Source organism: Balaenoptera physalus, assembly GCF_965194825.1.
Source record: "Balaenoptera physalus genome assembly, chromosome: 9".
NCBI classification, from domain to species: domain Eukaryota; kingdom Metazoa; phylum Chordata; class Mammalia; order Artiodactyla; family Balaenopteridae; genus Balaenoptera; species Balaenoptera physalus.
Window position 1 is genome coordinate 29,039,134 of NC_138888.1, and position 22,418 is coordinate 29,061,551.

Consider the following 22,418-nt stretch of genomic DNA (forward strand, 5'->3'; position numbering starts at 1 on the left):
TGCCCCATGACTAAGTCTAATGCATCCAGGAACCATAGATGGAGGAGGGGCAGGATGGGGAGGGAGATGACTGACTTTTGCATCCCATCAATGAATGAATGCTGGTCTACCTTGTTTAGACTAATCTAGAAGAACCCAAAGGGATAGAGCAGAATTAACCTTGTGTTGAATCTCCTAATGTCTTTCTTCTAATGCAATTATTTAAAATATAACTCAATAGAAAAGATCAGCTCTCCTATAAATTTCTTGAAATGTTTATTCATAGGAAGGGTGTTGCTAATTTGATTAATTTTTAAGGATTTGTTAGATATTTTCCCCCCCCAAAATGGATGAAAAGGTGAGCAGTTTTAAATTTTGAGTATCTTAAGAGCAACATTGGCCCTAGTGAAATTTTGTTTGAGAAAATTCATAGACAGGTACTGTGAAGCAACCATATTCTTAGAAAGCTTCTATTCAAGACTCAATTGGGTCAATTCTGAGGTTATTCTGGGAGTTGGATACATTTGTCCTCTCTCCGAATCACAGTTTCTGACGTGTTATTTTACAAGTTCTTGGTCTTTTTCTAAAAACTGACAGGCTTTTGGAAAAGTTAATAATTCAGAGTAAAATATGCTTATGTCTGCAAACAACAGAGATGAAACAATGTGCCCCATTTTTACTCTGAATCTTCCTAATGGTATTAAAAATGCAAACCCAAATCTGAAATAGAAAACGTGCAAAAGACTTTAGCCTTTAAATCTTCTCTGCAGGTTTTCCTTATCATACAATGTTCTCAATTTTCCTTGAGGTGAAACAATTTAGAGCCCAGCTTTAGACCACTCTATCCTATACTACAGAATTTAAAAAGGGAAGAAGGTTCTTAGAAAAATGTGGCTTCTATGAAAAATAGCTGTATTACACCAAAATGACTATTTCTACATTTTTTCAAACAAATGGAAAGATAAATTTGAGGATGATTTTCTTATAAGTGATACTAACGTCTTTTATGAATGCATCAGTGCAAATCAGATTTGATATCTTGTAAGGAGATATGAGTAGGACTTATCAGGTTTTGCAATGATACTTCAGTTATATCTGGGATGTAGCTGTCAAACAATAAGAACAATAGTCTCTGAGTCCATAAAACAATATGCCGTCTTCAGACTAAAGATGAATCCTGTATTTTAGAACATAAAAATTTCCGTTTCTTGGGTTGCTATTCCACCTGTCCATAACTTCACAGAAAATTACCTACTAGAAGCTCAAACTCAAGTACATAATTTGTGAAGTAATAGATAAATTCATGGAAAGAAAGGAAATCCTTTCTGCTGACAGACTTTGCTGTGAGCAGTGGGGGAAGGACTAGCTAGTCTCCCCTGGAACCCTTGGGTTCCTTTGCCTGGAATCCTCTTCCTCCATCTTTGCATGGCTACCTCTGTCTTGCCTTGGGATCTCAGCTTAAGGGTCACCCTACAACGATCTTTCTGATCACCCAGTCTAAGTAGGTGCCCTATTATATAATTGTCCATGTAGCCCTTATAACTAACTGATATTCTTGGGTTTTGTTTAATGTCAATCTCCTTGCACTTGGAGAGCATGAACTTTGTGATATTAGTACTGTAATCCTAGCTTCTAGAACACCTGCTAAGGCAGGTGTTATGGGTTGAACTGTATCCCCAGGCCCCCCAAAATATGTGTTGACATCCTAACCCCCAACACCCCAGAATGACCTTATTTGGAATACAGTTGTTGCAGATGTAATTAGTTAAGATGAGGTCATGTGTAGTAGGGTGGGCACTTAGTCCAAAAAGACTCTCTTCTAAGAAAAGAGAAAGACATACAGACAGAGAACACTATGTGAAGACACAGACACATGGAGAAGATGGTGATGTAAAGACAGAGGCAGAGATTGGAGTTATGCTGCTACAAGCCAAGGGATACCTGGGGCTACCAAAAGCTGGAAGAGGCGAGGAAAGGTCCTTCTTTAAAGCCTTCGGAAAGAGCATGGCCCTTCCAACACCTCAATTCCCTTTTCAAATGCTGATGGCTCTCATTCTAACCCCTCACACGATGACCAAATACATACCTTAAAAATGATACTAGGAGCTCGGGAAGATGGCGGAAGAGTAAGACGCGGAGATCACCTTCCTTCCCACAGATACAGTAGAAATACATCTACACGTGGAACTGCTCCTACAGAACACCCACTGAACGCTGGCAGAAGACGTCAGACCTCCAAAAAGGCAAGAAACTCCCCCCGTACTTGGGTAGGGCAAAAGAAAAAAGAAATAACAGAGACAAAAGAATAGGGACGGCACCTGCACCAGTGGGAGGGAGCCGTGAAGGAGGAAAGATTTCCACACACTAGGAAGCCCCTTCGCGGGCGGAGACTGCGGGTGGCAGAGGGGGGAAGCTTCGGAGCCACGGAGGAGAGCGCAGCCACAGGGGTGCAGAGGGCAAAGCGGAGAGGTTCCCGCACGGAGGCTCGGCGCCGAGCAGCACTCTCCAGCCCGAGAGGCTTGTCTGCTCCCCCGCCGGGGCGGGCGGGGCTGGGAGCTGAGGCTCGGGCTTCGGTTGGATTGCAGGGAGAGGACTGGGGTTGTCGGCGTGAACACAGCCTGAAGGGATTAGCGCACCACAGCTGGCTGGGAGGGAGACCGGGAAAAAGTCTGCAGCTGCCGAAGAGGCAAGAGACTTTTTCTTGCCTCTTTGTTTCGCGGCGCGCAAGGAGAGGGGATTCAGAGCGCCGCCTAAACGAACTCCAGAGAAGGGCGCGAGCCGCGGCGATCAGCGCAGACCCCACAGCAACAGGGGCGCAGAGGAAAAAACGGAGAGACTCCCGCACAGAGGCTCGGCGCGGAGCAGCACTCACCAGCCCGAGAGGCTTGGCTGCTCGGCGGGCGGGGCTGGGAGCTGAGGCTCGGGTTTCGGTTTCGGTTGGATCGCAGGGAGAGGACTGGGGCTGGCGGCGTGAACACAGCCTGAAGGGGTTAGCGCACCACAGCTGGCTGGTAGGGAGTCCGGGAAAAAGTCTGCAGCTGCCGAAGAGGCAAGAGACTTTTTCTTGCCTCTTTGTTTCGCGGCGCGCAAGGAGAGGGGATTCAGAGTGCCGCCTAAACGAACTCCAGAGAAAGGCGCGAGCCGCAGCGATCAGCACGGACCCCAGAGACGGGCGTGAGACGCTGGGGCTGCTGCTGCCGCCTCCAAAAAGCCTGTGTGTGAGCACAGGTCACTCTCCACATCGCCCCTCCCGGGAGCCTGTGCAGCCCGCCACTGCCAGGGTCCCGTGATCCAGGGACAAGTTCCCCGGGAGAACGCACTGCCCGCCTCAGGCTGGTGCAACGTCACGCCGGCCTCTGCCGCCTCAGGCTCGCCCCGCCTCCTCCGTACCCCTCCCTCCCCGCGGCCTGAGTGAGCCAGAGCCCCCGAAGCAGCTGCGCCTTTAACCCCGTCCTGTCTGTGCGGGGAATAGACGCCCTCAGGCGACCTACACGCAGAGGCGGGTCCAAATCCAAAGCTGAACCCCAGGAACTGTGCGAACAGGGAAGATAAGGGGAAATCTCTCCCAGCAGCCTTAGAAGCAGCGGATTAAAACTCCACAAACAACTTGATGTGCCTGCATCTGGTGAATACCTGAATAGACAACGAATCATCCCAAATTCAGGAGGTGGACTTTGGGAGCAGGATATATTAATTTTTCCCCTTTTCCTTTATTTGTGAGTGTATATGTATATGCTTCTGGGTGCGATTTTGTCTGTATAGCTTTGCTTTACAATAGCTTTATTTTACTTCACTATATTATAGCCTCTTTCTTTCTTTCTTTCTTTCTTTCTATTTTTTCTCCCTTTTACTCTGAGCCGTGTGGACGAAAGGCTCTTGGTGCTCCAGCCAGGCATCAGGGCCGTGCCTCTGAGGTGGGAGAGCTAACTTCAGGACACTGGTCCACAAGAGACCTCCCAGCTTCACGTAATACCAAACGGCAAAAATCTCTCAGAGATCTCCATCTCAACATCAAGACCCAGCTTCACTCAACGACCAGCAAGCTACAGTGCTGGACACCCTATGCCAAACAACTAGCAAGACAGGAACACAGCCCCATCCATTAGCAGAGAGGCTGCCTAAAATCATAATAAGGCCACAGACACCCCAAAATACACCACCAGACGTGGACGTGCCCACCAGAAAGACAAGATCCAACCTCATCCACCAGAGCTCAGGCACTAGTTCCCTCCACCAGGAAGCCTACACAACCCACTGAACCAACCTTAGCCACTGGGGACAGATACCAAAAACAACAGGAACTACGAACCTGCAGCCTGTGAAAAGGAGACCCCAAACACAGTAAGATAAGCAAAATGAGACGACAGAAAAACACACAGCAGATGAAGGAGCAGGGTCAGAACATACCAGACTTAACAAATGAAGAGGAAATAGGTAGTCTACCTGAAAAAGAATTCAGAATAATGATAGTAAGGATGATCCAAAATCTTGGAAATAGAATAGACAAAATGCAAGAAACATTTAACAAGGACGTAGAAGAACTAAAGAGGAACCAAGCAATGATGAAAACCACAATAAATGAAATTAAAAATACTCTAGATGGGCTCAATAGCAGAATAACTGAGGCAGAAGAAAGGATAAGTGACCTGGAAGATAAAATGGTGGAAATAACTACTGCAGAGCAAGATAAAGAAAAAAGAATGAAAAGAACTGAGGACAGTCTCAGAGACCTCTGGGACAACATTAAACGCGCCAACATTCGAATTATAGGGGTCCCAGAAGAAGAAGAGAAAAAGAAAGGGACTGAGAAGATATTTGAAGAGATTATAGTTGAAAACTTCCCTAATATGGGAAAGGAAATAGTTAATCAAGTCCTGGAAGCACAGAGAGTCCCATACAGGATAAACCCAAGGAGAAACACACCAAGACACATATTAATCAAACTGTCAAAAATTAAATATAAGGAAAACATATTAAAGGCAGCAAGGGAAAAAAAACAAATAACACACAAGGGAATCCCCATAAGGTTAACATCTGATCTTTCAGCAGAAACTCTGCAAGCCAGAAGGGAGTGGCAGGATATACTTAAAGTGATGAAGGAGAAAAACCTGCAACCAAGATTACACTACCCAGCAAGGATCTCATTCAGATTCGATGGAGAAATTAAAACCTTTACAGACAAGCAAAACCTGAGAGAGTTCAGCACCACCAAACCAGCTTTACAACAAATGCTAAAGGAACTTCTCTAGGCAAGAAACACAAGAGAAGGAAAACACCTACAATAACAAACCCAAAACATTTAAGAAAATGGGAATAGGAACATACATATCGATAATTACCTTGAATGTAAATGGATTAAATGCTCCCACCAAAAGACACAGGCTGGCTGAATGGATACAAAAACAAGACCCATATATATGCTGTCTACAAGAGACCCACTTCAGACCTAGAGACACATATAGACTGAAAGTGAGGGGATGGAAAAAGATATTCCATGCAAATGGAAATCAAAAGAAAGCTGGAGTAGCAATTCTCATATCAGACACAATAGACTTTAAAATAAAGACTATTACAAGAGACAAAGAAGGACACTATATAATGATCAAGGGATCGATACAAGAGGAAGGTATAACAATTGTAAATATTTATGCACCCAACATAGGAGCACCTCAATACATAAGGCAAATACTAACAGCCATAAAAGGGGAAATCGACAGCAACACAATCATAGTAGGGGACTTTAACACCCCACTCTCACCAATGGACAGATCATCCAAAATGAAAATAAATAAGGAAACACAAGCTTTAAATGATACATTAAACAAGATGGACTTAATTGATATTTATAGGACATTCCATCCAAAAACAACAGAATACACATTTTTCTCAAGTGCTCATGGAACATTCTCCAGGATAGATCATATCTTGGGTCACAAATCAAGCCTTGGTAAATTTAAGAAAATTGAAATCGTATCAAGTATCTTTTCCGACCACAACGCTATGAGACTAGATATCAATTACAGGAAAAGATCTGTAAAAAATACAAACACATGGAGGCTACACAATACATTACTTAATAACGAAGTGATCACTGAAGAAATCAAAGGGGAAATCAAAAAATACCTAGAAACAAATGACAATGGAGATACGACGACCCAAAACCTATGGGACGCAGCAAAAGCAGTGCTAAGAGGGAAGTTTATAGCAATACAAGCCTACCTCAAGAAACAGGAAACATCTCGAATAAACAACCTAACCTTGCACCTAAAGCAATTAGAGAAAGAAGAACAAAAAAACCCCAAAGCCAGCAGAAGGAAAGAAATTATAAAGATCAGGTCAGAAATAAATGAAAAAGAAATGAAGGAAACAATAGCAAAAATCAATGAAACTAAAAGCTGGTTCTTTGAGAAGATAAACAAAATTGATAAACCATTAGCCAGACTCATCAAGAGAAAAAGGGAGAAGACTCAGATCAATAGAATTAGAAATGAAAAAGGAGAAGTAACCACTGACACTGCAGAAATACAAAAGATCATGAGAGATTACTACAAGCAACTCTATGCCAATAAAATGGACAACCTGGAAGAAATGGACAGATTCTTAGAAAGGCACAAACTGCCGAGACTGAACCAGGAAGAAATAGAAAATATGAACAGACCAATCACAAGCACTGAAATTGAAACTGTGATTAAAAACCTTCCAACAAACAAAAGCCCAGGACCAGATGGCTTCACAGGTGAATTCTATCAAACATTTAGAGAAGAGCTAACACCTATCCTTCTCAAACTCTTCCAAAATATTGCAGAGGGAGGAACACTCCCAAACTCATTCTACGAGGCCACCATCACCCTGATACCAAAACCAGACAAAGATGTCACAAAGAAAGAAAACTACAGGCCAATATCACTGATGAACATAGATGCAAAAATCCTCAACAAAATACTAGCAAACAGAATCCAACAGCACATTAAAAGGATCATACACCATGATCAAGTGGGGTTTATCCCAGGAATGCAAGGATTCTTCAATATACGCAAATCAATCAATGTGATACATCATATTAACAAACTGAAGGAGAAAAACCATATGATCATCTCAATAGATGCAGAGAAAGCTTTCGACAAAATTCAACACCCATTTATGATAAAAGCCCTGCAGAAAGTAGGCATAGAGGGAACTTTCCTCAACATAATAAAGGCCATATATGACAAACCCACAGCCAACATTGTCCTCAATGGTGAAAAACTGAAACCATTTCCACTAAGATCAGGAACAAGACAAGGTTGCCCACTCTCACCACTATTATTCAACATAGTTTTGGAAGTGTTAGCCACAGCAATCAGAGAAGACAAAGAAATAAAAGGAATCCAAATCGGAAAAGAAGAAGTAAAGCTGTCACTATTTGCAGATGACATGATACTATACATAGAGAATCCTAAAGATGCTACCAGAAAACTCCTAGAGCTAATCAATGAATTTGGTAAAGTAGCAGGATACAAAATTAATGCACAGAAATCTCTTGCATTTCTATACACTAATGACGAAAAATCTGAAAGTGAAATTAAGAAAACACTCCCATTTACCATTGCAACAAAAAGAATAAAATATCTAGGAATAAACCTACCTAAGGAGACAAAAGACCTGTATGCAGAAAATTATAAGACACTGATGAAAGAAATTAAAGATGATACAAATAGATGGAGAGATATACCATGTTCCTGGATTGGAAGAATCAACATTGTGAAAATGACTCTACTACCCAAAGCAATCTACAGATTCAATGCAATCCCTATCAAACTACCACTGGCATTTTTCACAGAACTAGAACAAAAAATTTCACAATTTGTATGGAAACACAAAAGACCCCGAATAGCCAAAGCAATCTTGAGAACGAAAAATGGAGCTGGGGGAATCAGGCTCCCTGACTTCAGACTATATTACAAAGCTTCAGTAATCAAGACAGTTTGGTACTGGCACAAAAACAGAAATATAGATCAATGGAACAGGATAGAAAGCCCAGAGATAAACCCACACACATATGGGCACCTTATTTTTGATAAAGGAGGCAAGCATATACAGTGGAGAAAAGACAGCCTCTTCAATAAGTGGTGCTGGGAAAATTGGACAGGTACATGTAAAAGTATGAAAATAGAACACTCCCTGACACCATGCACAAAAATAAACTCAAAATGGATTAAAGACCTAAGTGTAAGGGCAGACACTATCAAACTCTTAGAGGAAAACATAGGCAGAACACTCTATGACATACATCACAGCAAGATTCTTTTTGACCCAGCTCCCAGAGAAATGGAAATAAGAACACAAATAAACAAATGGGACCTAATGAAACTTAAAAGCTTTTGCACAGCAAAGGAAACCATAAACAAGACCAAAAGACAACCATCAGAATGGGAGAAAATATTTGCAAATGAAGCAACTGACAAAGGATTAATCTCCAAGATTTACAAGCAGCTCATGCAGCTCAATAACAAAAAAACGAACAACCCAATCCAAAAATGGGCCGAAGACCTAAATAGACATTTCTCCAAAGAAGATATACAGATGGCCTACAGACACATGAAAGAATGCTCAACATCATTAATCATTAGAGAAATGCAAATCAAAACTACAATGAGATATCATCTCACACCGGTCAGAATGGCCATCATCAAAAAATCTAGAAACAATAAATGCTGGTGAGGGTGTGGAGGAAAGGGAACACTCTTGCACTGTTGGTGGGAATGTAAATTGATACAGCCACTATGGAGAACAGTATGGCGGTTCCTTAAAAAACTACAAATAGAACTACCATACGACCCAGCAATCCCACTACTGGGCATATACCCTGAGAAAACCATAGGTCAAAAAGAGTCATGTACCAAAATGTTCATTGCAGCTCTATTTACAATAGCCAGGACATGGAAGCAATCTAAATGTCCATCGACAGATGAATGGATAAAGAAGATGTGGCACATATATACAATGGAATATTACTCAGCCATAAAAAGAAATGAAATGGAGGTATTTGTAATGAGGTGGATGGAGTTAGAGTCTGTCATACAGAGTGAAGTAAGTCAGAAAGAGAAAAACAAATACAGTATGCTAACACATATATACGGAATCTAAGGGGAAAAAAAAAAAAAAAAAAAAAAAAGGCCATGAAGAACCTAGTGGCAAGGCGGGAATAAAGACACAGACCTACTAGAGAATGGACTTGAGGATATGGGGAGGGGGTGGGGTGAGATGTGACAGGGTAAGAGAGTGTCATGGACATATATACACTACCAAATGTAAAATAGATAACTAGTGGGAAGCAGCCGCATAGCACAGGGAGATCAGCTCGGTGCTTTGTGACCACCTAGAGGGATGGGATGGGGAGGGTGGGAGGGAGGGAGATGCAAGAGGGAAGAGAAATGGGAACATATTGTATATGTATAACTGATTCACTTTGTTATAAAGCAGAAGCTAACACACCATTGTAAGGCAATTATACTTCAATAAAGATGTTAAAAAAAAAAAAAAAAATGATACTAAAGTAAAATGGGATTTTATCAATAAAAACTTGTTGTATAGCAAATGGGCTGAAACATATTCTATTGCAGTTTTCTGGTTCAGCTTGAAATAATATTGCTATAATTTCATCAGAAGTACTTATAGGAGGAAAGATTTTTACCATAACTTTGTATTAATGTTACTGTAAATTTGCATGTTTCAGCTAGCATTATTTAATAATCTTAAAATGCATTATATATATATTTTTTCTTTCTTGCAGCAATAAGAGCATGCCTTTGGGACAATGGATGGAATCAGAGTTGAACTGAAGCCAACTCCAGTTTTTTAAGGAAAAATTTTCATGACACTTCCAGGTGGGCAGATTCAAAGACAGCATGAATCAGTCTCAAAATGATAAAGGAAATATTCTGGGTTATTAATTCCCAAAGTCTGCATGACCAAAATAGTAATAGCTCAGAAACACAAATTCAACATGTACTCATTGTTAAAACTGATATTTAGTGATTCCTTTTTTAAAAATCTGAAATCACTTGAAAACCAATCATATATGTGTATATATACACACAACACACACACACACAAATACACGTGTGTGTGTGTTTGAAACCACTAGCATTTGGAAACTGAAAAGGTTTATGATGAAATCCTTAGAAAAGCTACTATAGCCAGTCACTCCATTTATATCGAGTATATCTTCATAAATCAGTGGGAAGTGTGTTCACTTATTCCTCGGTGCCATAAGAGCAATTTCTTTAGCAGGCATATTATGCTGCTAAAGAAAAATTGCAGTTTTCTCTCTGTCTCATCTGGACACAATACATAGAATTAAGTAAAAAGAAGCAAAGGGATGTACTGAAAACAAAGATCAGACTTTGTCGGGGGTCATGTGCAGGGTCTGAGAGCATTTCCTGTCTCATAGGAAGCGTTCACATCATGACTTGTCATCTATACTGTCTGGCCCAGTGTCTCCTAATTTCCTGGAATAAAACCAAACTAAGCAAAACAATAAAAATGACAATTTTTCTATGTTTTGGAATTCCAAACTCTTATTACTGGAATGCTAAATCTTTCAACCCTACTGGCTATTGTGCTGTCCAAAATTAACAGTGGTTTTTAATGGTTTGTTTTTTAAAATGTTATGCTTCTATGTATGTCCCATAAATTATAACAACTTATTTTAAATGTTACTCTAAAATTCTGCAAAATATTGGTTTAATACTCAAATCAACCTTTGTTTTTACTTCTGCAAATGGCTTGAACAAAACTCATTCTCCCTTAAATATTCATTGGGTTTTAGATGTAGGCAAATGACCGGAAAGTGAGTAATAGGAAAACAATCCTTAGTTTCGTCTGTGAATTTGCCATTCTTCCCTTCTACATGTTCTTGCTGGTCTAATGGTTTCCAAATCTGGTCCATATTTCATCTTTTTCTTATGAAAGAAACCATCCCATACGGAAACAGGGTTATATTTTATCAGTACCATCACCACCAACTACATCACCATCACCACTTTTCAATTTGTAGAAAATTCAGCATTATCTGCCAAGTTGGCAAGATGTCAAAAGGGCATAGATTGTTTTAATGAGAATAACTTCTTCCATTGTAGATGAATTTTAGGGACTCATGTCAGGTGTGGGAGAGCTTCTGTGTCATATGCTTTCACATCGCACAAATTAGTAGGATGGTACAGGTACAGAGGCTTGAAGAAATCAACAAAAAACTCTGCTTTTCAAACCAAGTTGAGAGTTGATTTTAGGATACCCTTGGGAATGTGCAACCATGAGTGAGGTGTCCCTGGAGTAAAGGGTCAAACAGGAGCTGCAGGATGGGTTGAGGTGAGTGTGGGTCAGTATGTGTGTGGTAGAGGTTTGGCTAGTACACAATTTAATATCTATTTTTAAAAGAAATTCAGATTATGGAGGCAAATGCAAAATTTTCATAAAATTTTAGGACAAAAATGTTCTGTCCTATTTTCTGTTTGGAGCAAACATTCATAGAGAGTACAAATTCATTTAGCTTAAGGAGAAGCATTTCAGGTTTATCCAATCCAGTGTCGTTATTATATTGGTAAGGAAATAAAAGTGACTTACCAAGCCACTAGAAGCTAGATTTTCTGACTGTCAAGCCTCAACTCTGATTCACAGCTCTCTGAGGAAAAAGGAAATGCAGAATTAACATCTATTGAATATCATCCATGGGCCGGACACAGTGACAGCTGCCAGGCACTGTCTTCTTCCCAAGCAGAGGTTAAGGGCTAGGCTCCCAGTTAGATTTCTTCAGCAGGAAATTGGTTCCATCTCTTATTACCTGTGTGACCTTAGACAGGTCACTTAAGTTCTCTGATTCCTAGTTTCTTCATGTATAAAATGTGGTTCATGAATGAACCTTCTTTACTGACAAGGATTAAGTGAGATAATCCTTAAGCCTTAATAGTGTTTGACATATAAATGTTGGCTCAATGAATATTGAATACAAAAAGAGGAAAAGAAACTTGGCATGTCATAGGGGTGTGGGGGATGAAGTAAGTGGGAGGAGATTTTATGCCTATTTTTACAAATTAGAGTTGGGTAAAATTCAGTAATTTGCCAACAAATTGCAAAACCAGAATGTGAAGTTTTATCTGTTTCAACCCAAACTTCAGGTTGTGTCTGCTATACCACAATGCCTTACAGAAAGGTTAAGAGGCTCAGGGAACTAGAAAGAATGCTGGGATCATCCGCTTGGAGAGCTGGCTACTGGGCTCATGCTGAGCTCTGAAAGCCTCCTGGCAGCTTCCCAGTAACTCTAGAAATCTACGAAGCTCTGAACTGGGTGCTGCCCAAGTGGCAGAGGCCAATGAGAATATTCAGGTGATAGTGTAAATATCACTCTAGGTTAAAGTCTGGAATGTAAACTTGGCTTCCTTCAGCTAATTACCAGTCCATTCTCAAGGGCAGGTGCTGTGTGTGTTCTCTTTCTGCACAGCTGACTTACTCCATGCCCAGAACGCTAAGCACTTGCTCTGTAAGACCTTGCTCTGTAAGAACTTGCTCTGTAAGACCTTGCTCTGTAAGAACTTGCTCTGTAAGACCTTGCTCTGTAAGAACTTGCTCTGTAAGACCTTGCTCTGTAAGAACTTGCTCTGTAAGACCTTGCTCTGTAAGAACTTGCTCTGTAAGACCTTGCTCTGTAAGAACTTGCTCTGTAAGACCTTGCTCTGTAAGAACTTGCTCTGTAAGACCTTGCTCTGTAAGAACTTGCTCTGTAAGACCTTGCTCTGTAAGAACTTGCTCTGTAAGACCTTGCTCTGTAACAGCTCTGCCAATACTGTGACCTTGGGGAGGTCACTTAAGTCTTCAAGGCTGGTTTAGGACAGACGCTCAGGCCACACCTCCAACCAACTAACGCAGATTCTTACAGAATGAGACCCTGAAATATCTAATTTCTATGTAAACTTTTCACTGAAGTCAAGCTTACATCAGAAAAAAAAAATAGTACAAAGCCTATAAGTGTACAGTTCCACTAATTTTCACAAAGTGAATACAGTCTCAAATCAAGTAATAGATCAATCCAGACCAGAAGACACCCCTTTAGGCCCCCTATTAGTCACTCTCTCCCAAGATAACCACTATACATTCTGACTTCTAACATCATAGCTAACTTTTGCCTATTTTTGATATTTATATAAATGGAGCCACACAGTGTTATGTTCTTTTGTGTCTGGCTTCTCTTACTCAACAGAATGTTTGTGAAATTCATCCATGTTACTGCATGTAGTTACAGTTTGTTCTCATTGTTATATAGCAGGGGGTCAACCTCCTGGTTTTTTGTTTTTTGTTTTTTTTCAAATTAATTAATTAATTAATTTATGTATTTTTGGCTGTGTTGGGTCTTCGTTTCTGTGCGAGGGCTTTCTCTAGTTGCGGCGAGCGGGGGCCACTCTTCATCGCGGTGCGCGGGCCTCTCACTATCGCGGCCTCTCTTGTTGCGGAGCACAGGCTCCAGATGCGCAGGCTCAGTAGTTGTGGCGCATGGGCTTAGTTGCTCCGCGGCATGTGGGATCTTCCCAGACCAGGGCTCGAACCCGTGTCTCCTGCATTGGCAGGCAGATTCTCAACCACTGCGCCACCAGGGAAGCCCCCAACCTCCTGTTTTGTGAATAAAGTTTTATTGAAGCACTCCCAGGCTGATTATTTGTTCTCTCTCCCCCCTCCCCCTCCTTCTCCTCCTCCTCTTTCTTCTTCTGATGGCTTAGCAGTGGTAAAGTATTATTATGATTTTTTGAGCAAATGTCAAGAGGAGAATGTAATAGAATTTTATAAATGAATATTCTCAATTGAATCACATTCTATCAGGGTTTGGCAATACCTATCTGTGTGAAGATGAGATATATGAAATCTCAGTACAGAACAGCATTAGATGAACATCTGCAATTGATTTTGATCATACTTTGAACTTCAATGAAGCAAAATGTGTACTCCCCCAAAGAATTTCATTCTTCATATTAATAGACCTATATTATCAGAAACTGTATTCAATTATTATTTGGTTTTGAATGGTATCAATTTTAAAATTGTGAAAACTGTTTCTCTGTTGTGATATAAGTACCTGTATCCTACATAATAGCCTCAGTTTTGATTTTTCTGGCCCACAAAGCCTAAATATCTACTGCATGGTCCTTTACAGAAAATGTTTGCTTATCTCTGCTCTAGACAGTGCCCAGTACTAAAACTAAGTGTACACGCAGTAATTTCTTTTGCTTGTTTCTGAGTCTTGGATAATTTTTTTCCAACAGAGAGAAGCACACAACTTTTCTCTTATGAAGGTTATGTTCTATACAGGGAAACCAGGCAATAAATAAAAATGGATAATAGATAAGGGAGTGCTATGATGAAAATAAGGTGATGTGATAAAGATGATGGGATAGAGTGATGCGGGTGTAATTAGATTGGGTGGCCAGTGAAGGCATTATTGAGGAGGTACCTGAGAGTTAGGAATGATAAAAAGGGGCCAGATGGGCAAAGAGTTTGGGGCAGACCGTAGAAGCATTGGGAATAATAAGTGCAGAAATCTTAAGGCAGGAATGAATTTGGTGCTTTTGAGGGAAATAAAGAAGGCCAGTGTGGCTAGGCCGAGATTAGAAGTGAGCTATAGGGCTGGCAGTACCCAGGGCAGGTCTCCCGTCTGCCTCCTGCACGGATCATGAAGCCTTCAGGCGAATTTGTTTCTGTATCATCTACAGCTGCTTTCACACAACAATGACAGAGTTTAGTTGCCACAGAGACTGTTTGGCTGCCAAAGCTGAAAATATTTACTATCTGGCACTTGACAGAAAAAAGTTTGCTGACCACTGCTCTATAGTAACCAATCGCGAGTATACCAACATTTCTTTATCCATTTTACTTTCGATGGGCATTTGGATGGTTTCTAGTTTTGAGTTAATACAAATAGTGCTGCTGTGAACATTCTTGTACATGTTTTTGGTAGCATGTGTGCATATTCCTATTGGATGTATGGCATGTGTATTTTTTGAAACCTCTGATTGATTCTAGTGTACAGACAGGTTTGGGCACTTCTACTTCAGAGATGTTTAGAGAGTTGAAACCCAAAGTGTTTAAACTGTCGTGCCCAAGGTTACACAGAAAATAATTGGCAGAGCTGAGACTGGCAACCAAACGCCTGTTCCATGGAACAGTGTTGTTTTTCCACTGTAGTTCCTATAGCCGTTATCTTTAGAACATTAACTTAGAAGGTCTTTACTTATCCAAGGTCCTTCACAAATATGACTCTTTTCTACCATATGTGGTTGTACCTTTTAAAGAACAGGAATGGAGTATATAAATCACTTAATCCAACCCCTTCATTTTATAAATAAGTAAACTGAGGCATAAGAATATTAATAATTCACCCAAAATAGGCATTTGAATCATGACTTTAATCATGTACTACAAAATGATTTTTAACTTGCTGTTGCATCTGCACTTGTCTTTACATTTAATACTATTCCAGTCAATTAACTGACACAAGGAATGCCTATTTGCTTCACCTATTTAAATTTACAGAAATATCTAAATTAAAACTAATAATTTCTCCTTCCCCTTCCAGCTCTATGGCCTCTCCCCTGCTTCTAGGTGATCCATTTTAACAATTTGTATTTTCATCATCTACTTGTAAATATATTAAAATGCCTGTAACTGTTATGAGTCCACAACTTTGATGAGGAAGAAATATAACTTAATTTTTCTTTAACTCAAATTAATTTCTGGCTTGAGGTTCCATCCCATCAGTTAGGTGGCCACTCAGTCTCAGTTAATTTGGAATAACCTCCTTTTTTCCTATAACTGGGCCTGCGTTTCAGGGAGGGGGTTACGTAGTACCAAGAAATTGAGTGGGAGGGAGAGCATGAACAGCATCTGATTCTTGGTAATCATAGTGATACTGATACCTTCCTTCATCTGGGCCTTGGCCACTGGTTCCCACAAATGCATTGGCCCCTGTTGTCAGACCCTGTCAGGTGTGGTGGTTTCTGTGCCATGAATGAGCCACAGCAATCTGTGCCAGGCTGTCTGAGGCCTTACCTGCCTGGCTCCCTACAGCCATTTCCGCTGCAGGCTCTTGCCAGCCTCCCTGCCCTCCACCTGGAAATCGAGTGCAGTTTCCTCTCGTCTTAGATCCCACCAGCCTAGCTGTAGTTTTCCAGTTGCTCAGGCTTCATCTGAGGCTTTTGGCATTGGGCCCCTTTCTTCCAGGCTCACCTCCACACTCACTGCTTTCCTTCCAATACACTCTCACCTCTTCCCAAGCTGGGAGCATCTCCTCTCCAACCTTTAATAAGCATCCTTGTACACGTGTTTTGTACACTTGTATTTTCATTTCTGTCAGATACCTTTTTCCAGTCAGGCAGTGGGGAGACCCCTCTCTTCTCCAGCCCTCAAATATTTGCAAGTTTGACTTTTTGGAAACTGGTTGCTAGAACGATTCTTTTGTCTGTTCATACCTCATTGGGAACAACATGCCCGGAGCAGTCTAGGGGCCTGAATGGGTGTAATGGTAGAAGGGGGTAAAATGTGAACTACTGGAAGAAAAAAAACAACAACATGGTTAATATCAAAATCTTATCCTACTACGAAAATAGGCACATCTGTAAAAGAATTATTTAGTTTTGCTTTTATTCTAAAATTGACATTATACAATATATCAAACTGTAGCTTGTACTTTTTCACTGAATGTATCTTGGACAAATACATGCATACAGATACGACTCATTATTTTTAATGGCTTCATAGTACAGTTTGTTCAATTATTCTCCTTGCTGATGGAGATCCAGGTTGCTTTTGTTATTACAAATAATGATAGTATTAACCAATATTTATTTGGTATTAAAATATAGTAGACAATGTTTTAAGCACTTAACATGCATTCTATCGTTTAATCTCTATAAAAATTTCATGTGATAGATATTATTTTGCCTTCTTTTTTTGCAGATAAGAAAATTGAGGCACATAAGGATTGAACAACTTACAAGGTAAGTTATGGATTTGAATTTCACCGAGTCTAATTCTAGTGGCCGTACTCTTAGCCATCACATGGTTCTGCGTTTTTCCTTCAATAAGCACACCTGTATACAGGTTTATATAGTTTATTTTTATTTCTGTCATATAACTACACAGAACTGAGATTGTAGGTAAAGTCTCTGTGCATTTTTATATCTTGACAAATGCTGGCAGATTACTTTTGGACTGAAGCAATTTACAGAACCATCCCAAGTGTTCAAGAGTAAGGATTACCCCCAAGACTTACCAACAGTGGGTGTCAGACCTTGTCTGAAGTTATTTCATGCTGGTAGGAACACTCTCCCTCCATCCCAAATGATAATCAGGTGTTTCAGTTTTCACTTCCGTGATTACTAACGTGGATGTCAGACGTGGATTTTCTTAGGTTTATTGGTCCTTCGTATTTCCTCTGCTGCAAATTGCCTGTTCACATCTGTCATTTTCTAATTAATTTGCAAGAGCTCTTTGTGTATTAGGGGTATTAAGCCACTGTCTTATATGTACTGTAAATATTTTCTCTTACAAGATCATTTGTTTTCTTCTTTATACCACACAGTAGTTATACATGTTTATTTAATCGACTCTTTTCATTTTTTCCTTCATAAACTAGTTACATAGTACTCTATAGTATGAATAGTTTTTGAAAAATATAATATTATTTATCCTGTTTCCTGTCTTGCTAAAGAAAGCTTTTCTCATTCCATAACTATACAAATGTTTTCCTGATTTTTCTTCTAATATCTTTACAGTTTTTCGTGTTTCATATTTGGTTCCTTAATATAGCTGGAATTTACTTTTGAATATTGTAAGATAGGAGTTGATGTTATTTTCTTGCTAATAGATAGCCAATTATCCCAGTTTCGTTTATCATATGTACTTTGAATTGTATGTATAATGAATATTATATTTCCTGCCCCAATGACTTCCACTCCCAGATATACTTGGATCTACTTCTGGACGCTATTCTTTTCTATTGATTTATCTTTTTTAATATCAGTATCATTTCACTTTGATTCCAGTAGCTTTAAAGTAAAGTTAGATATCTGTTAAATGAAGAACTCTCCCCCATTTCTGAAACAGAACTATAAAGTTCATTAGATACTTTTCTTCTCCAGATATTTAATAATATCTCAGTAGACCAGGATGCTACCTTCTTATAAACTGGTTTTCTCATGAATGAAGAAATGTAACTTTTTTAGGCAAATGAAGCTCCTTATGTCTGAAAAGTTACACGATCTGACATTTTTCAAATTCTGTTATATAATATTATCAATGAATTGACCTTGAATTTGGATTAGAATTAGCATTTTCTCTCAGCTTTAGATGTTATCTAAAGTTCAGACAATAGAGAAATAAGCCAATAAGGGGAAAAAGCTAGCAAAGTTATGACTGATAAAAATCATTATTTTGTTTGAATAGAAACAATTGAATTTAGCAATAATTTAACTGAAAAGTTAAATACTTATTACTCTTGTAATTCAATGTTTATTTTTGGTGTCCCTTCCCCTGCCCCCAATCTTTATCACTAATTTGCACCCAGCTTTAATTTTAAAAGCTTTTTATTCCAAGCTTCATTATGGACGTGAGAGAGCTAAAGTTTATGGGTTTTTTTAATGCCAAGATCTTAACTAATTTTCCATCAAAGTCCATGGGTGAGTTGGTTCTTGTGACTTTTGCCTAGGCTACTCCTGTTTGTAAATGTAGCTGCATAGGCATATTTCTCTAGATCTGTCTACATTCAAGCAATCCAAATAGAACCGCCCTGTATGTAGTATATTACTAATTTATAACTGAAACTGGCACAACAATGATTCACGTGCTGTATGTAGTATCCATTACTGCTTCCTACGAACTTTGAATACATTTTTATTTTGGGAAGAATTCTGTCTGAATATCCACCACAGTGGATTTTTGCCCTCATTTCCGTAGTATTTATTTTGGGTGGTGTTTGTGAGACGATGAGGATCTATTTTGGTTGGGGACCCTATTCTCTTCCCAGAGGAGGAAGTGACAGCCCAGTGCTTTGTCTCCAGCTCCAAAGCTGTTAGACAGTTCAGACAGGGAGCTCTGTCAGCCAGGCACCAGGAAGGCTTCTCTCTTCTGATGGAACAACTGAACAATTGTTACTATTTACAATGGGCCAAATGGAGAAGTATTCTTAGAACAATAAGAAAAGGGAAAGTCAGCCACCAGACAGGAAAGAAGGCTTTCAAGCAACATTAAACTCAGAGAATGTGAATGTCTTTTAAATGTAAACAGTTTACCCACAGCACCTCTCCAAATAACAATACCAGGGGTGCTTGCCATGTGCGAGGCACTTGACTTACACTATTATCTCTAATCCCCTAACAACCATACAAGACAAGTGTTAATCCCATCTGACACAGAAAGAAACCGAGGCCAAAGAGCTTGTAATAACTACTCCATGGCTGGTAAATGTGGAATTCAAACCCAAATTTGTATAATACAGTTAAGATATCCCCATACTCTTACCTACCTTTTTTTTAAATTAAAAAATGCATGGAGGTTTACAGTTCTTAATGGGTGAATCTATAATCTCCTTACAAAAAGCACCAGGTAGCACTGAGGGCTCCGTTGATAACTCTGAAATATGTTCTTTCTGAGTTTCTCTGAATACTGCAGAGGCAATGGGAATTAGAAGAAAACTTGCTAAATGCTGTGTGATACTACAGCCTCCTTTGTCACATACATAATTATTCCCTCTCTATCACTCTCAAACTCTGCAAACGACCCGTGGGATGAACTCTTATTCTCTTACAGTAACTTCAAACCTTGAAGACAAGTGTGTAGATTAGATATCTATATTCACAATAACCATCATAGTAATTTTTAACAGACCAATTGGGTTATCTATGGCACAAGTATGATATATGCATCTGAAAAATAATCATCTGTTTTAAAAGAGTTGGCCTTCTTTCCATTAGAGTTTTAACATTTCACTGAAAATTTCTATTAAATGCTAGATCAATGAAGCAAATCTTACCTTATTTGTAGATAATTTACAATAGGGGAGAGGAGAAAATAATGGATCTAAAAGTGAGATGCTCACTGGGTTGTTTTGCATATGTAATAATATATGAGAAAAGGTAAATAATTGATCTAAGAGCTATAATGGACCATGAAAAGTTGTTAGCTTTCTAGTTGCTTCTGATATAATGACACAAATAATTTTATAGTTTTTTGCTAACTTTTTCTTTTGTTCCACTGGGCCCAATCTGGGCCTACTCTACACCTAGGTGGACAAAGGGGATGTTTGTGTGGTATTATTTAAAGCTCCCCTTCTCACTGACTAGTACCACGCTTTCATTCAAGATTTCCTTGTCCTCAGCTCCTGCAATGGCCTGCCACCATTTTTAGAAATATCCACTCTGTAGAGGGGAAAGGAACTTCATGCTCCCACTAGCTCTTGTTGATAACATTTTCACGGATAGGTTAGTCATACATTAGTTACCATCACAGAAAGCAGGATTCTGGGCAAATAAATCAGACAAAGCAGCAGAGCACAGGACAGGTATGTGAAGTTAGGATGGTGAGAATAAGATGACTGGCATCTGGAACTCTGTTGAGGACACTGAACACCAAGAGGAGGGTGGGGTGGAATGGATAAAGAATGATAAGAAAGAAAACATTAAAAGAAAAATAATTCCCCCAAAGAGGAGGTAGAAGACTTCCTCATCCTTTTGCCTAAAGTTCCCTGAAGGCTATGGTTGTTAAAATGATCCATCTATAGGACACAACAGACCTTAGCATGGCTGCCATTCCTACAGTCCTCTTCAGAGGGAAACTGCTGTAGCCACAGCACCTGCTGAGGAAGTTACTCTAGGAAGCTCCTCAGGCATAAGTGTCCATATTTGCTCCACATCAGCCTGCTTCCCACAGACAGTTGGAGCAGCGTGCATGCCTAACCCAAAGGCAGTAATCTAGTCAGACCAACAGCCTCCAAGGTGGTCTGCCCTCTATGAATAATGGTGATTGCTTGCACAACCTACTTATTTTTACTTAAAAGAGCGATTGACAGACCAACTGTGGTTCTTCAGACTTCGGTATTTGGCAGACATTTTCTTGAAAATGAACAAAGTGTGTCTGTCATTTCAAAAAAAGACCTGGCAGTATGTGTTGTGAATGATAAAATTTAAAATTTGAAGTGAAAAATAAAGTTTTGGAAAACGTGTGGCTGCCATCTTGAGTTTGACAGCTTTCCAAAACTTAAACACTTTTTTTTAAATGCTGATGAGATAGGTGATATTAACAAATGTGATTTTTTGGATACCGCGTAATGATGTGTCAACGTTTACAAGATCTGAATATCTCATTGAACTAAATTTTCCAGATGACCAATACTTAATACTACAAAAGCCACGAGTGAAATGTTCATTTAAAGTGCAAGGTAGATAAATGATTTTTTTTTTTTAGAATAGTGAATTTTAATGTAACCGAGTAAGCAAATTTCATTGATATGATTTCAAACTTCATGTTGCAACTAATCTTTAAGAAACCACCACTTGCTGAGTTTTGGTATTCTATCAAAGAAGGATATCCATAATCATCTGGAAAGGCTATTAAAATACTCCTCCTTTTTCCAAATACACATCTGTGTGAGGCCAGATTTTCTTCACATACTTTAACCAAAACAACATAATGCAACATATTGAATGCAGAAGCAGATATGAAAATCTAGCATTTTCTTTTAAGCCAGACGCTAAAGAGATCTACAAAAATGTACAATAAATGTATGCTTCTCCCTAATTATTTCCATTTCTGAATATACAGTTATTTTTCAGAAAATGTTATTTATGTTAACAGGTAATGAGTTGATTATTATTATTTTAAATGCATTAAAAATATTTTTTAAACTTCTCAATTTTAATTTCTGATATGGTAAATAACGATTGATATAATCCACATAAACAAAACCACTTTGGGTTCCTCAACAATTTTTAGAAGGCAGCTTAAGACCAAAAAGTAGAGGCTACTGCTTTTATTCCCGTTCCTTCTTGAAAAAGGTAGGTAATTCTGAAGAGGAACTACATTTATGGTTTTATTGCAAAAGGAAAAACATCAGATACAAAAAATTCAGAAATGTCCAAAGGGAATTTCTGTTTTTGAGACCAAAGTCCCAAGTTAAATATATGAAAAGTAAAATAGACAAAGACCCACACAACCAAAATACTTTCTTGGCATACTGATAGCTCATTAGCTAGGAATCCAGCATAGTGTATGAACGCAAAGTCAGCTTCTAGGTTACATTTAAACTAAGACAATAATTGCACAAACAGGTTTAATCATTGACAGTGCAAAAAAAGTCATCTATTTTGAATCAAGTGAGAGACTTTCATATTTTCAAAATATATGTATTCTTTAATGCCACCAGA

At 39.3% G+C, this 22,418-nt stretch overlaps 1 protein-coding gene across 1 annotated transcript in view; it reads left to right on the forward strand.

The window, feature by feature from the left end:
* LOC309666897 (uncharacterized protein) overlaps window positions 1–22,418 on the forward strand; it is a 232,643-nt gene that overhangs the window by 172,062 nt on the left and 38,163 nt on the right. The window contains exons 7-8 of the mRNA XM_082475034.1: window positions 9,752–9,845; window positions 16,957–16,997. The gene's annotated coding sequence lies outside the window, so the exon portion shown is untranslated. The remainder of the gene's footprint in view (window positions 1–9,751; window positions 9,846–16,956; window positions 16,998–22,418) is intronic.